Source organism: Palaemon carinicauda, chromosome 30 (assembly GCF_036898095.1).
Source record: "Palaemon carinicauda isolate YSFRI2023 chromosome 30, ASM3689809v2, whole genome shotgun sequence".
Lineage (NCBI taxonomy): Eukaryota > Metazoa > Arthropoda > Malacostraca > Decapoda > Palaemonidae > Palaemon > Palaemon carinicauda.
Window position 1 is genome coordinate 75,726,351 of NC_090754.1, and position 17,500 is coordinate 75,743,850.

At 46.6% G+C, this 17,500-nt stretch overlaps 1 protein-coding gene and 1 pseudogene across 1 annotated transcript in view; both read left to right on the forward strand.

The window, feature by feature from the left end:
- LOC137623295 (organic cation/carnitine transporter 2-like) overlaps positions 1 to 17,500 on the forward strand; it is a 195,816-nt gene that overhangs the window by 18,328 nt on the left and 159,988 nt on the right. The gene's annotated exons all lie outside the window — the stretch shown is intronic.
- Positions 2,136 to 2,254, forward strand: LOC137623933 (5S ribosomal RNA; annotated as a pseudogene).

Sequence of the window (17,500 nt, forward strand, 5' to 3'; positions counted from 1 at the left end):
CCGTTCACCTGCGCGACTGCTCGCCTGCGCGACCGTTTGCCTGTGCGCCCGCGGGATCATTTGCCTGCCCGCCCACACGCCCACGTGCCTGCACGTCTACGCTCATGGGCGTCTGCGCCCATGCTCTCCAATGTTCGCCCGCGCGCGGACGGACGGTGTTCCGTCGCGCGGACGGAAGGTGTTCCGTCGCGCGGACGGACGGTGTTCCGTCGCGCGGACGGACAGTGTTCCGTCGCGCGGACGGACGGTGTTCCGTCGCGCGGACGGACGGTGTTCCGTCGCGCGGACGGACGGTGTTCCGTCGCGCGGACCGACGGTGTTCCGTCGCGCGGACCGACGGTGTTCCGTCGCGCGGACCGACGGTGTTCCGTCGCGCGGACCGACGGTGTTTCTTCGCACAAACGTCGGCTTAATTCTTGCAGTATCCATTGGTCGTCTATGGGTTATCACTCGCCGACCACCAGCTCTCGCCCTTCCTACCACGCTCGCCCTCCTTCTGCGCTCCTTCGCTCACCTTCGTTTGTGTTCCTGCGTGACCGCGCATGGGCGCTTCCACGTTCGCCCACGCGCAAATCTTTGAATTACCATCGCGCGAGCTCCAGGGCGATTGCGACCACAATTCCCATTGGGGTTTTCGCAGCATGGCCAGCCTGGCGAGTTCTTCTCGAGCGTATTTCCAGAACACGGCCTCACCCCGTAAACGCAGAGCATGGCACTTGCAAGAATAGGAAGAAACTTCAGGGAGGTCTGAGCAACACTCCTCTTTCCAGAACCTAGGTTGGCCCTTCCCCGTCATTCTCTGGAAGGATTTTTGGCGGGGGGGCTTTCCGTTCAAGATTTCTTCATCGGACAAGGGGTGACTGCTTACCCCTTCCTCTGGGGGCTTACCAGGTCCTTTCCCTCCTCGGTTATGGCCCGAGGTTTGGTTCAAGGAAGCTACAGGAAGATCATGGGTACTTTCCTCCTCTCGAGCTCAGGCACCTTGGCCTTTCGTCGTTAAGTATCTAACTTGCGGACAAGCTCGATGTTGTACCATCTGGACGCGCTGACTGACGGCTTCCTTCGGGTGTCTCATCTGTGGAGGTCGACGACCTCAGATACCCTTCCATCCTTGAGAAGAGTTTGTTTGTGCCCAAGGACAGAGACTTAGACAGCGGCTGTGCAGAGGAAATCGACTTCCGTTTTCATTCCTCCAAGGCGCTTTCTTCCAGATTCTGCAGGGCTCCAGCGCCCATTTCTTTCAACCACGTTGGCCTAAGTTATCGGCTACGAGAACTGGGACAAGGTGTCCAATTGCAGTTTCCTCCTGTCAGGAACAGATAGCACGGGAGGCTCCCCCGAGGGGGCATAGTCCTAAAAGGAGCGGCAGAGTTCACGAACTCTAGGATTGCAGGTTTTTCGCTGGGAGGATGCTTAAGGTTCTCATCCGGATGACAGCTTCCCGATGCCCATTCCCGCACAATCTCTGTGATCAGCCAAGGATATCGCGCCTGCCGTCTCTGTCAGCGAATTCAGTGACTCTGAACCTCTATGCCATAGCGTCGGCAAGAGTTGCCCGGTTGGGCAGAATGATCCATACCTTAGGCGAAGGTCCTCCATAGGATCATCGACGGCTTCACCCCCGGCCTCTTCAGTCGATCCTTTCTTGTAGGGAAGGATCTGAGAGGGGAGTTCCATAGTCGACCTCTCAGCCCTGATCAAGTTTGTCGAACAAACTTCGGCCAGCGTAGAACAGCAGAATCGATCAGACTGGTAACGAGGCGACAGGACTCCTTAAACCCTGGTTCGGAAGGACGGGTACTTTGTTTCCATTCCATCCATCTTCCAGGGAGCTCGTGGAATTCAGCCTAGACTGCAAGTATTCCTGCTTATGATACAGTGTGGCTATCCCACCGTGGCATAGCAGGTTTTTTTCCCCAGAGAACTCTCCCTGCTTTCCTCATGGCCGCTCAGGTGCAGGCTTCCGCCTCCTCTGCTGTTTGGAAGGCTGGTCAACTCCGGTAGGCTCGGGTTCGACCTTCTTCAGCGCCGGGACAAGCTTCCGGATGCTTACCATGAGTGTGGGTTCATGGTACTTTGCTTGGAGCCTTCTCTTCTTCTGCCTCAACATCTGGAGTATCTGGCCATGATATTGAGTCAACAGCCTTACCACGTTGGAAACCCCACTTCTCGTCCGTCCAGCGAGGTTAAGCAACGTCGGTTCTGGTCGGTACTTGGATGGGTGACCACCTGGGAACGCCAGATTCTGTTGCCACATCCTCCGAGCCTTCCTTTCAGTTGACTGTGGCAAGACTGAGGATAGTCGCAGTACCTGTTCTCAGTCAAGCAGAGCTTTCAGCCCTACCTTGGAACGTTTCCTAGTTCTCCTTTCCTCATTGACCCGTCTATAGTCCGAACGGTCGCCTCAGGATAAGTTCCATGTGGGGCGGTCCAAGTTCCGATGGTTTCAGGCAACGTTTAACCGGACTTCCTGGCCCTTATGGGACCAGCGGAACTATTAGACCTGCAATGGGTGTTGACCTATGGAACCTTTTGATGGTAGTGGATATTGTCGTCCTTTCCCCACATTCTTGATGCTGTTCTCGGACTCGTCAAAGGAAAGAGGGGGGGGCATGTTCTGGTCCAGGCCTATGGTCAAGACCTGAAGGATACCTCTCCATCATTCAGGCAGGCTTAGGGGCCGTAGTCTGGCCCCTCTACAGATCCTACAGCTCCTGCCGAGTCGCCCCGTGCGCGTCGACTTCATGATTCTGGTGTGTTCTAACCAGCAGCGGACGCTTTTCACACCTTCACATCTTGCAGTAGAGATACCGGGATGATTGAGATTATCTCAATACCACCATCAGCTCTCTCATTCCAGGCAGAGGAATGTTCTCTCCGACTATCCGAGCAGAGCCTCATAGAGAGAGTGTACCTGGGGGTCTTTGACCTTGAGTAACCAGCAAGTCCTGGTTTGGGGGACCTGATTGCGACAGCTTGGAACCTCAAGCTTCCGCTGTTCTTCCCCCCAGTCTCAGACCCCGAGACTCTGGCAAGATGCATTCCGGTGATGGTGGGACAACTTCGACGCCTGCGTCCTCCCTCCTTTTTGTCTGTGGACAATGGGTCTCAACAAGACCAGGTTGTCTGTCAACCTTTCAATGGGAGAGCTCCACTGGGACTATGCGCAGAACGGTTTCTGGACCCTCTGCTTCCCCTGACGGAACTCCCGGGAGAGCTTCTCCCACGGCGCAGACTACTGAAACAACCACACTGCGACATCTCTCCCGAACCGGGGCGTCGCTTCGGCTTCATGCCTGGAGACACTACGCCGCCTCCTCAAGAAGAGACAACCTGCTACAGTCGCGGTACGGAGGTCGCGTCATCTGCGATAGTCATCTTCAGGGGTCTTCCAGGCAAAGTGAAGAGTCTTCGGTGGTTGGTGCCGTGGGAGATATACCTCTTCCCTTGAGGCCTCTTCTCCAGCAATAACGGTCTTATTGCCTTTCGGCGGGAGGAAACTCCTTTCCGCTCTCGGCAATGAAGCCTGTCGCTCAGCCTTTCCCTGACCTTCAGGCTTAAAGGAATAACTTTTTCCTGCCCGCTGGATCTTTCCTCGCTCATGCAAAGCTACGATCGTCCCTGCCCTAGTCGGAGGAAGACCTCCAACTTGGAGCATGGCTCGGACTTTTAGTCCTTTAAGAGATCTTCTCAAGACCCTTTACGACAGTCCTCGGATTGTTTTCCGCCTTGGGTCTCCTGCTCACTCTGGCCACGGCCAGTGTGTAAGCAATCTTCTTGGTCTCGTACGACTTCGCCCTTTCTAAGGAAGAGGGGAAGGCAACATTCAGGTTCGCTCCTGAGTTGTTGGCTAGACTCAGAATCTGGGGTCCCGGCCCTTCGGTCCAATTCCTTCAAGATTTCGAGTCTCCATTATGTATCTGATGTCCCAAGACCTTCTCTTTCTTGCCAGTAAAGGAATCGAGAGGTTAGCTTTGGGAACAGCTGCAGTTTGTCCTCAGTTGCAGCCGATTTGGGAGCACAAGGAGGACACGGGGGAGAGTCACCAGTATACCTCTTCAGCCCGGACTCAAGGACATTCATCTCGACCTGTCTCCAGACCCTCCCCCGTCACGTCGCCCTACAGCACGATGTTGGATACATCGCAACGTCCCTCGCCTTCGAGTAATACTACTCTGTGACGCAGGTGCTACAAGCTGGAGTCTGGAAGCGTCTAATGACCTTCGCAGTCCGCTTCCTGCAGGGCGTGACCCACAGGAGTCTCGATACGTTTTCTATCGCTCTGTGGTGGGTACACAACAGCTGGTCTAACCTCAGACTCCTTTTTGGACAGGTAGCAGAAGGTTGAGGGCATTGTTATCAGGTTTTAGTCTGCATGAACGAAAGAAGTATGTCTGGCCCGTATTTCTTTCTTCATCATCCCCTCTACGGGGAAGCAGCATCCTGGTGTCTGCATAGCTGACCTCGAACCTCTGCAGGTAAACCATGCTTCTTTGTATTCCGAGTACGTATTGAGTCAATACTGTCGCGTCCCCCATACCCTGACGAGGTGGTATTGGGAACGTCCTAACCCAGAGTTCCTTCTGGAACTCCAGGTCAACTGCCTAGGACGGGTCACACTTCTTCCTTCACACACAGGCTTATGTAGGCCACACGTTTCCTTGTGGAGCAGGGAACTTGTGAGGTGCAGGGACTCCTTTTCTCGAGTGCAACTCACTCGGATTCTGAGTCCCCGGGTAAAGCCAAAGCCAGTATGGCTGAGGACTTTCCACCCTACCTAAGGGGTAAGTCACCCAATGTAAATAGCATGGTTTGTATTTCGGTTACGGAACAAATAACAAATTCGAAGATAATTTGTATTTTTCCTAACCATACAAACCTTAGCTATTTACACATATTTGCCCGCCAGCCCTGTCCCCCAAGACAAGTCCTACCTTTAAGTGAAAGTGAGCATTTATCTGTGTGTGTGAGGGGGGGGAGGGGTAGCTAGCTACCACTCCCCAACCCCGCTAACTAGCGCGGGGATAATACACCCTCGTTAAATTGTAATGGCTCGCCATTTCAGCTGCGCTAAAAGGTAAACCCAATGTAAATAGCTAAGGTTTGTATGGTTAGGAAAAATACAAATTATCTTCGAATTTGTCATATCATTGTATAGATACTGTACAGTATTACAGTAATGTATACTATTGTTCATTAACTATACTGTACAGTACTGTATGTAAATTAGTACTGTACTTTACAAGGTGTAAATGTATGCTACATGTGCAGTGAGTTGTCAAACAATGTGAGTCGTCCAAACAAAAACAGAATACACTTACTGTTCAGTTAAGCTGTACTCTAGTGATAGTACTGTGCATATATTGCAATAATATACACTACAGCATCAGCAAGTGTTATAATAGATAGAAATAGCATTGTTTGGTTGTTATGAGTGTCCTGATGACAACTGTAGTGTTATGTACTGTACTGTACCGTAGCCTTACCGTATCCAGTACATAGTGCACATGTTTGCACATGTACTTTACACTTACTGAAATGTGTTAATTCAATTACACAATACTTATACTGTTGTGAGGGTTCGAGATGACAGACCATAGACGAGTGATGCTTTATTTCCGACACAGGCAAAGTACATTGACCTGTGAGGACGGCAGTTTAGCAAGGTGACTGACCGACTGCGAACTGGTGAAAAAGCAGGGCATTTGTGTTTTCTACAGTTAACATTACAATCAATATGAAATCCCACGCTTGACATATGATAATGAAATGTATACAGAAATGAAGTGTAGATGATTCTGCGTTGGACTGAATAAATAATATGTACAGAAAAATGTATACAAAGATGATAATATTGCTGCAAGCATTATAGGACATTGTCATTACAACTACTCCCCCCCCCAAGACATTTATTAAAAGGGGAACATTTTAATGATTATATGAAAGAGATAAATATTAAACATATGCGCTTTTAGTCTCTGTATCGAGACGGGTTGCAGGAGTCCCCTGCATCGGGACACTAGCGCTGGAGGGCCATTATCTCCGCCATGTGCATCAGGCGGTTGCAGAATGCCACCCTGGTGTTGCAACCCAGGGGGTTCAACTGCTGGTTGTGGTTTCCTTGGACCGCATCTGGGTGGCCTTCTTGTGTCTTCTGTTTTATTCTGGGGAGGCACTCATGGGCACCGCCCTTGCTGCTCGGGTACGTTGTCCTCGTCTTTTACGTGAGGAGGTCTTAATCTGTCCATGGTCAACCAGTCTTCTACTTTATGGACCCTGATCTTGCACGCCTTATTTGTCCTCTCCAGCACACAATACGGCCGCTTGTACGGACGTGAGAGTGGGGGCGGTGACCGTCTTGTGTGACAGACGTATGGGCAGGTGTCCAGTGAGGCCGGCCTGAAACGTTCGTCCTGTCCGTGTACGTTTTGTGGCACAGCGTGAATTTTCCTGCCCTTTCACACAGCCGGGCGAGGTTGACGTCTTCGGTGTCTCGATTGGAAGGGAAAAACTCTCCAGGGACTACAAGCGTCTTCTCATTGACTTTTTCTGCTGAAGATACATCGCTGTTTGAGGAGGACCCAGGGTAGCTGCTTGACCCAATGCTCGTCCCTGCATCGGGCCATTAGTGCCGCCCTCAGGGACCGATGGCTCCTTTCGACCATGCCATTGGCTGCGGGGTTGTAGGCAGTCGTACTGTGCAGGTTGGTCCCCATCAGGGGATCGAGGGATGCCCACAGGTCCAAGATGAAGGCGGGCCCCCTGTCGGTTGTCATGTCTTCTTGAACCCCGAAACGGCTCACCCAGCTTGAGAGAAGGGCCTGGGCATAGGCGTCCATTGCTGCTTCTGGCATGGGTGTCGCTTCCGGCCACCTAGTTGATCGATTGTTAATTGTGAGGAGGTATCTGGCTTTGCCTGAGTGTGGCAAGGGCCCCACGATGTCGACGTGGATGTGTCCGAAACGTTGCTTGGGTTGGGGAAAACTGCTGACTCCTGACTCAGTGTGGCAGCCAACCTTGTTGGTCTGACATGCCATGCATGCACACGCCCACTCGCATGAGTATTTCCTTATTCCCGGCCACACGAACTTGTCAGTCATCATCTTGGTCCACCACCAAGGCGGTGGCCCTTGATGAGGGGTGGGAGAGACTGTGTATGACGTTGAATACTAGATTTTGCCTCGATGGTGGGATAAAATGTCGAGTACGACCTGTGCTGGTATCGCAGAGCAGAGTGGGACTGTTGGGAAGTAACTTGACATCTTCCCACCGAAGGGAGGTCGCGGAGGACCTCGCGTCTACTGTGGCGGAGTCATCCATCTGCTCCTGGGCGATGTCCTCATAGTTCACCCCGATGGGGATGGAGTTGATGCAGATCCTCGACAGGGCGTTGGCCACTAGGTTCTTTTTTCCTGGGATGTGGCTGATGGTACAGCCGAACTTAGAGATGGCCGCCAGATTTCGTTGCTGTCGGGCGGACCATGTGTCCCCAGGCTTGGTGAAAGCATGGACCAAAGGTTGGTGGTCCGTCTGAATTGCGAATGAGGTTCCTTCCAGCAGGTACTTGAAGTGCCTGACAGCGGCGTATAACTGCCAGCAGCTCACGGTCAAAGATGCTGTATCGAGTCTCGGGCAGTTTTAACGTCCTGCTGAAGAAGGCTAGGGTGGGGGCTCATTGTTGACCAACTGTTCCAGGACAGCACCGCATGCGACGTTACTGGCGTCCGTAGTTAACCTCAGGGGCCCCCAGGGTCCTGGTAGGCCAGGGTTGTGGCCTTGGAAAGGGCAATCTTTGTCTGCTTGAATGCTTTTTGTAGAGGAGGACCCCATTGTAGTTTCTTCGGTTTCCCCTTCAGGACGTTGAGGAGGGGCGTCATCACGCTTGCGATATTGGGCCAGGAACCTCCAGTATTAGTTAACCATAGAGGTCAGTGCCGGGAACTTGTTTACGGCCTCCACCTTCGATGTCATGAGCTCACGCCCCTTTTTGAAAGTTCATGTCCCAGGAACTCCACCTTCTCCGCCCCGAATGTTCACTTTTCAAAACGTACCACGAGACCATTCTCCTGCAGTCGCTTCAGAACCGTCCTCATGTGCCCCAGTTGGTCCTCCCGTGTCCTGGAGAACACGAGGATGTCGTCGACGTAGACAGCGCAGAAGGAAAGGGCCCCCAGAATGCTGTCCATTAGACGCTGGAAGGTCGGCCCGGCGTTTCTCAGGCCGTACGTTGATTAGGAGAAAATGTAGGACCTAAATTGGGTGATGATGGCCGTCTTCGGGATGTCGTCAGGATGAACCGGGACTTGAAAATAAGACTTCAGGAGATCCATTGTAGAGAAGATAGTGGTCCTGTGGAGGGCCCCGGTGAGATCCTGCATGTTGAATAAAGGGTAGTGTTCAGGCGTCGTGACCAGATCTAAGCGTCTATAATCGCCGCAGGGCCTCTAACTCCCGTCGGGTTTCTTGACCATGTTCAGCGTAGAGGCCCATGGCCTGAACACCTTCTTGCAAATTCCCATGCGCTCCATCTCCTGGAAGGCGCGCTTAGCGTCTTGTAGCTTCTGCGGTGGGAGGCGTCTAAACCTGCTATGGGTTGGGGGCCCCGTTGTTGAGATATGGTGAAATATCCTATGCTTGGCAGAGATCCCTTCCAGTTGGCGAAGCTCGGGTTTGAAGACCTCCAGGAACTCCTGCAGCAGGCGGCCGTATTCGTGAGGCATGACTGAATGGACCCTTGGAAGGCTGGGGCCCTTGGAGAGGTGGTGGGACCATTATGAATCCTGGTCGACTAGTCGTTTGCGACGCACGTCTACCAGCAGTCTGTGGTGAGCGAGGAAATCGGCACCCAGGAGGGGTATCTTGACGTCTGCGATCAGGAAAGGCCAGTCGTATACCCGGCCCATGATGGATATCTTCAGTGTCCTCGTCCCGTAACAGGTGATGGGGCTGCCGTTTGCGGCGACCAGGGCAGCCCTTTTGTCTGGTGGGAGGCCTCGCCTGCTCCACGGTTACTTGTAGATGCGGTTGCCTACCTAGTTTTGGATGGGCGCATGGCTGGATGCACTTCCGTGCCTCTTTCCCCCATACTCAGTAGAAATAGCACCATGTGGTAGTGATCTTCCCGTTGGTGCCGTTGCTCCTGCTGGGGATGCAGCTGGCGTTGCTGCTGCGGTGGATGAGAGCAGGAGTTCTGAAATTGCCCTCCGTTGACCCCTACCTCGTCTGACACTGCAGGATAATCTTCGGTCTCCTCCGTGACGGCGTTGACGGAGGCGGTGTATCTGCCTTCTCAACCAATGACGGCGTGTCCAGGTCCTCGGCGCCTTCCAACTGGGCGTGGATGCTTTAGGGAAGGCAATGGAGGAAGATCTCCCTTGACAGGCTCATCTTCTTGGGCTGCCCATCGCTGTTGAGCTAGTTCAGCTGAAGGAGGTCCATCAGTTCTTCCAAGGCTGCCAAGGGACAGGTGTCGCCAAGGGGCATTGTCATTAGGTCATGGGCGCGCTGGACCCTCAGGGGTACCTGGAGGTCGTAGATCTCTGTCAGTTTCTTTTTTAGGTCCCTGTACTTCATAGGTCCCAGCCTCTGTTTCAGCCAAGGGGAAATCCCTTTAAAAGTGTCTGGTGTCAACATTACTATCACCATATCTGCTTTTTTTATATCATTGGTAGTGTTTGCTAGCCTGAAGTGGGAATCGGCACGCTGGAACCATACCGTCAATGTGTCCGGTGTGAAGGGAGGCAGCTGCAATTTATGTCTCGTTGACATTTATGTGGTGATTTGTGTTATTACACTGTGCCCTTTGGTAGCAAGGGGCAAGGTACTGTCGATTTCTGAATCTGTCATCTGACCCCATACTCCGAAACTCAGTAGTGAGCCTTATTAAGTCCGCTAACGGAGTAGGAATTCCAAGCAGTCGAGTAGTCGTTTATTGCCGTGACAAAACTGCTTTTGGAAACGTCAGAACACAAACTGATTTGCGTCGTAATTAGTCCATTAGAGGCGTTGGGGTATGTGGAGTTGCGAGCCCAAACGATTTCTGTCAAAATCACCATTGTAAGTCCGTTCAGGGAAACTCCTTGGCAAAGTTTTGCCGATGCCCAAACGCAAAATAATTTGCGCCATAATTAGTCTGTTAATGACGTTGAGGTGATTGGAGTCGCGAGCCAAAACTATTTTTTTTTTTATTTGAAAATCGCTGTGTAAGTCTGTTAAGGGAAAATTCGGGGTCACCAGTTGTGAGAGTTCGAGATGACAGACCATAGGCGAGTGATGCTTTATTTCTGACACGGGCAAAGTACATTGACCTGTGCGGACGGCAGTGTAGGAAGGTGACTGACTGACCACGAACAGGTGAAAAATGTTGGGCATTTGTGTTTTCTACAGTTAACATTACAATAAATATGAAAGCCCACACTTAACATATGATCATGAAATGTATATAGAAATGAAGGGTAGATGATTTTGCGCCCGACTGAATAAATAATATGTACAGAAAAATATATACAACGATGATAATATTGCTGTAAGCGTTGTAGGACGTTGTCCTTACACTGTGATAGAAACCAAGTTAAAACATTATTAGGCAGTATATAATGTGTTAGTCGACCATGCGTATGTAATGGGCATTAAATTGGTTGGGTTAGGTGTAATCCCACCCTAGGGCAGCAAATATTCACGGATTTTCGTTCATCGTTCCGGTTTCTGTTACCTAATCCCTGCTAATAAGGAGGGCGGAATGTATTGGTTGGGATCAGTCAGATATCTCTTCTTCAACGAAGATTTCTCTTCTTAGCAGAAAAGGGATGCAATATCCATCTTCTTGCTTTCTGGTGCCAATACAGTAGAGTTTCTGACACATAACATGGCCAACTAGTAGTCAAACTGGATTCTGAAACTGCATGACTCTTTTCACGGATCTAAAATAATGTGCCAAGGAGAGAAGCGCTCAAGCTTTGTAACGCTGCGATGGAAAGGCCTTCCCTTTTTAACATGGAAGACATTGACACAGTTGCTGAGCACTGGAAAAAGTCAAGCCCAAGACTCTCTCCTCCATATTGCATCTTTACCCCTTGACACCAGCTATGCAGAGAGCTTCTTTGGTAAATCGTCCGGGGCAGAAGAGTGGGTCAAATGCCCCTAAACAGTCCAACTTAAGGAATCAACAGTCCCAAGCAGCCCTTTCATGCTGGAGGGGTGCAAGGCAGATGAGGTAGATGTGGTCCCTCTTGCTAGGGAGTTCATTCCTCCTACCCGTCCACCAGTGGGATGATGCCTACTGAGCAGGTGGCAGAGGTCGATGGTATACAGAGCCAAACCTTGGTTAGTCTCCATCCTCTGCGCCGGTTACCACGTCCCGTTCACTCTCTCTCTCTCTCATTTTACTCATCATCCAGTGATGTCGTGTTCATATGTGAAGGGATCTGCGAAGGAACAGGCCCTTCAGGTCGAAGTCCAGACTGTAGTCCAGACCGTGTTAGAGAAGTATGCTCTCCAGGTGGTCCTACATGGGTCTCCAGGCGTTTAGTCTACTCTTTCTAGATAAGACGTCTGGAGGCCGGACCCCAGCCATCGATCTCTGTCCTAAACGAGTTTGTCCATCAAATTCTGTTCAACATGGAGACAGCAGACACGGTCAAACAGGCCATCAGACCTAAGGACTTCATGATAATACTGTATCTGAAAGATGAGTGCTTCGAGATCCCAATCCATCCACCAAGGAAGTACCTAAAATTCATCTTGGAACAAAAGTATATACAGTACCAGTTCGTAGTGCTGTGGTTCAGCTTGTCCCCCCCCCCCCCCATGTGTTCACAAGGATCTTCTTCCTAGTGCCGACCTGGGCTGGCAAAAATGGCATCCGGCTATTGCATTATCTAGATTATTGGCTGATTCTAGCAGACTTGGTGGAGATCCTTCTCCTACATCGAGACAGGCTACTCGAGTTTTGCTGGGATTTGGTAATTGTAGTAAATTGCGAGAAGTCGTTCAAGCAGCTATCTCAGAAACTGGCATATCTCAGGATGCAAATAGACACCCAACTAGACAAAGTCTTTCTGTTCAAAAGCAAAATAGAGGTACTAAAGTAGGCAGCTCACCACCTTCTTATGCAAGACTCGCTACTAGCACACCAGTGGTTTCGCCTGTTAGGACATCTGACCTCCCTGCAGCATCTGGTACCCAAGGGCGGTCTTTACATCTGGTGTCTCTAGTGGCAGCTGAAGGCCTTTTGGTCTCAGCACAAATCTCCCATGAACCGTCAGGTTCCGGTGGGGCTAGAGCAAAGGAGAAACCTGAGTTGGTGAGTGCTAGACACCAACCTCATCAGGTGAGTAGCTCTTCTCTCTCCTCCCCTGCAATTGATGCTCTTCACAGGTGGATCAAAAGAAGGGTTGGGAGGCTCATATGTTGCAACATGCGGCTTCAGGTCAGAGATCCGAGTCTGAGCAGCATTACCATATAAACTTACTGGAAATTTGAGCAGCTTTTCTCTCTCTTAAGCAACTCCAACAGTGCTCTCTGGAGCGGATGTGTGACAACACCACTGTTGTGGAATATTTGAACAAACAAGGAGGTATCTTGGTATCTTTTCATGGTAACTATTCCACCTAGCTGTAGAAATATTAAGATGGACAAAAGAAAATTCAGTAGTCCTATTAACCTGTTTCAACTCGGTCAAGAAAAACATCCTGGCGGACAATCTGAGCAGGACAACTCAGATAGTTGGCTCCGAGTGGTCTTCGAATCATCAGATAGCCAATAGTGTCGACTTAGTGGGGTTCATTGACGATAGACCTGTTCGCAACGTCTCTCAACTGGAAGGTTCCGGTGTACTGCTCTCCAGTACCAGATCCCCAGGCATTTTGGCAAAATGCCTTCCAACATCAGTAGGACAATCTAGACGTCTATGCGTCCCTCCCCCTTCTACCTAGAAGGAGGCATCTGAACAAAGTAAGGTCATCACGAGATCTGATGATGATCCTTAGCTTTGATGTAGCAACATGTGGAATGGTTTCAGACCTACTCCTGCTCACAGAGGTGCTGAAGGAGCTCCCTCCACTTCTAAATCTATTCAAACAATCACAGACAGAGATTTACCACAAGGCAATCAGTGGCTTTGCTACATCTTTGCACCTGGAGGTTATCCAGCATCTTTCTCAAAAAGACTTAGCAGATTTGCACAGTGATGAAAGAGATTTCTGGATTCTTCCGGTATGACCAGATGGGTTTTCCTTTCCTTCTAAAACTTAACACTATTTGCCTTTTAATCCCAAAGTAATGATATATATCAAAGATTGCTTCATGCCCTAATGATCATAAAATTAAAGATTAAAATAAAGTGGAAATGGCTCTCAGTTGTTTAGATGGAAGAAAATGGTATTGTTTCATAATCAAGAGAAAATGTCTTTATTTGCATTAAGAGGATTACTGAAGCTCAAGTAAGGATAGAAAATTCTTCTCAGGAAGGTTTTGATCAATGGAAAGCATAAGAAAAGTTCAAGTTGGGTTATTTAGTATAAAAGAGTATGGAATTAACAGATAAGATCACTGCCTATTGCCGTGTTAACAAAAAGAATATTCAGTTTACATGTGTTAGATCAATGCTTATCTCTCCCATATAACGAAGAGCATGTGTACCTATATATATATATATATATATATATATATATATATATATATATATATATATATATATATGTATATATATATATTTATATATTTATATTTATATATTTATATATATATATATATATATATATATATATATATATATATATATATATATATATATATATAATATGCATATCTCCTGTCAGGACCAGGGTGTGCAGGGAGTAGTCAAACCCTGGAAGATTGGGGGTGCCCTGAGAGGTACACTCGGAAATCACACTCAACCACAAATTGCCGAACCATCGAGTTGTAGTTAAGAAAGGTTGAATCCGTGTTTGCGTGTGTGCATATTTATATAAAAATTAAATTTTTTGACGACTTGGGTACACTAGTAGAGGAATTTAAACGTAAGAATAATTTTTAACATTAGGCCTACGTGCTGCGTTGACAGCAAGATTGGCCAAATCTGACAACCTCCCCTCTCAAGTAGTAATTCGAAAGTCTTAATATAAGAAGAATAACATATGGTTATGCTCCATTAATATTCATCAATAGTGATGTTCGTAGAAGCTAGTTTGAGACTGGTAAGGGAGGCTTTGTTTAGTGATTATACAAGGGTCATTTCATCCTTGGACAAGTCGAAAATTAGTTTCCAAAATTATTGAGTGTCTCCTTTACTTTTCCCTTTTTCGATGCTTATACTACCTGGAAAATGAGAAAGATGAAAAGAAAACAACTCGCCGTATTAACTCGTTTTATCCCGAGAGAGAGAGAGAGAGAGAGAGAGAGAGAGAGAGAGAGAGAGAGAGAGAGAGAGAGAGAGAGAGAGAGTGTGCACAAACTCAAGGCATTCATCTTGCCAACGTAAAAAGAAAAGAACTCGAAGTATGATATTCTAATTTTGTGTTGATTATTACAATGAGATTGGATTAGTTTATCAATTTATCTTGTAATTTTGTTTCCTCATCCGGAGAGAGAGAGAGAGAGAGAGAGAGAGAGAGAGAGAGAGAGAGAGAGAGAGAGAGTGTCGCAAGGTTAATACGCTGAATGGTAATTTTTATTTCTTGAACGTTCTACTCATTCATTACGTTGTTCTATCTTACAGAATCATGATATCATTTTTATTCTTAATATTGAGTGTCCCTTAATTATCAGTTGTTTCTCCAGGCTCCATAATGCATTTCGACCTCGTGTGTCACCTTGAGTCTATTTATTAGTCTAATTGATAGACTTCTTAATTATGCAGTGAAAGTATATTCGAAAGTTGTCTGGTAATTGTAATTACGTGTTCTTTTCATTCTATAGCAATTGTGAAATAAAAATTAATGTTCGAATATTTTTTATGAATTCAGAGTCAAGTCTCTATTCGTTGCAGTGGCGTCTCATAGCTAAAGTCACTGTGGGTGCTGCTCCAAAAGATATGTAGCCTTTGTTTTAATATTGTGTGGAAGGAAACAAACCGGTTTAAGAAAAGGTATTCAGAAACTGATTCCTAAAAGAACAAAATACAAAATATTTTGCGTATCGTAATCAAAATGGTTACTGCTCAAGTTTGACTCATTCATTTAAAATTTGTCATTTTTTCCTGTTTTAATTTGAACGAAAATGTGTAGTATTTTCTCCTTGATCTCTGGATGACAGACAATTGAGGGGTGTTTTTTTCTCTAGATTATCTGTGTGTATTTGTTTACCAAACCGCCTTTGGTTTGTTTCATTTTGTTGGGATAGTGTATTTTCTCTACGTAGGAAGGTGCCAATTAATTCTTCGTATCAAATTTCTAAAAACTGCTCCTAGAAGTAAGTGACCTTCCCAATAGTCGTTATTCCCTGCTTTTTAAGCTTTGAGACTTTTCAGAAAAGTCAGTGTTCGGCACATCTCCCGGGCGTGGGAACTCGGAGGGTAAATGAGATCTCACGACCATATTTTTAATTCTGAATTATTAGTGTTCTTTTTTTTTTTCATTCTTGTCCTGTTCATCTAAGCTTTTTTTTTACTCATGTACGACGATACTGTAATATAAGACGTTCTCCTCCTGTTTGGAAGTGGAATAGTCTTTTGGCATATTTAATTATCACCTTCGAGTAACTGCTTCCGTGCTGTGTCCAATTATGTTAACTTCAATTGAATTCAATTGACAAAAGTAGAGAATATTCTCAAGAAAAAGATATGGACATGGGCAGGACATACTGTGTAATGAGAATGACAGACAATAGATGGATATTAAGAATAACAGAATGGGTTCCTATAGATTGCAAAAGAAGCAGGGGAATGAAGATAAGACGATGGATTGACGAACTAAGAAAGCTTGCAGTTTGCGGGTGTGGACTGGCATAGAAAGACCAAGAAGAGATGCAAGTAGAAGGACATGTCTGAGGTCTTTGTTCTGCAATGGACTAGTAACGGCTGATTGAAATATATATATATATATATATATATATATATATATATATATATATATATATATATATATATATATATATATAATGTACACACACATACACACACACACGTCCTTCCACTTGTGTGTTTATGGTCTTTATGTGCCCGTCTATACATGCAAATCTTCTTAGCTCGTCAATCTATTGTCTCCTCTTCATTCCCCCGTTTTGTTTGCAATATCTAGAGGGCCCATTCTCTTATTCTTTTTGTCCATCTGTTATCTATCATTCTCACTGTGTGTTCGGCGCACGTCCATTTATTTTTCTTATTTGTTAGAATATCCTCAACTTTAGGTTGCTCTCTTATACATCTTGCTCTTTTTATGTGTCTTAGTGTTAATCCTATCATTATTCTTTCCATAGCTGTTTGAGTTGCAGCTAGTCTATGTTCTAAGGCTTTAGTAAGGCTCCAAGCTTCTGACGCATAAGTTAATACTGGTAGAAGCATATGATTAAGTACTTTTATTTTCAGAGAAAGTGGCCTTTTAATTTTCATAATCACGTTTTGTTTACCAAAAGCTCTGCATCCTATGTTTATTCTTCTTTTATTTTCGGTCTCATGTCTTATGGAAACACTTAATGTCTGCCCCAAGTACGTATATTCATCAACAATCAATAGAGGTTGGTCCATAACCATTACATGTTGTCTCTGGATTTTCATTAAAACACTATCTTAATATTACTCATTCATTTTCAGTACTACATTTCTACATTCTTTATTAAAATCTATCATCTTTTGCAATTCTTCCAATGATTCACCAAATTGAAATATGTATGTGTGTATATATATATATATATATATATATATATATATATATATATATATATATTTATATATATATATATATATATATATATATATATATATATATATATATTAATATTATTACTTCCTAAGCTACAACCCTAGTTGGAAAAGCAGGATGCTATAAGCCCATGGGCCTCAACAGGGAAAATAGCCCAGTGAGGAATGGAAACAAGGAAAAATAAGATATTTTCAGAACAGTGACATCTAAATAAATATTTCCTATATAAACTTTAAAAACTTTAACAAAACAAGAGAAAGAGAAACCAGATAGAATAGTGTGCTCGAGTGTACCCTCAAGCATGAGAACTCTAACCCAAGACAGTGGAAGACCATGGTACAGAGGCTATGGCGCTAGCAAAGACTAGAGAACAATGGTTTGATTTTGGAGTGTCCTCCTAGAAGAGCTGCTTATCATAGCTAAAGAGTCTCTTCTACCCTTGCCAAGAGGAAAGTAGCCACTGAACAATTAGAGTACAGTAGTTAACCATTTGGGTGAAGAAGACTTGTTTGGTAATCAGTGTTGTCAGGTGTATGAGGACAGAGAAGAATCTATAAAGAATATGCCTGACTATTCAGTGTATTATTATTATTATTACTAGCCAAGCTACAACCCTAGTTGAAAAAGCAAGATACTATAAGCTC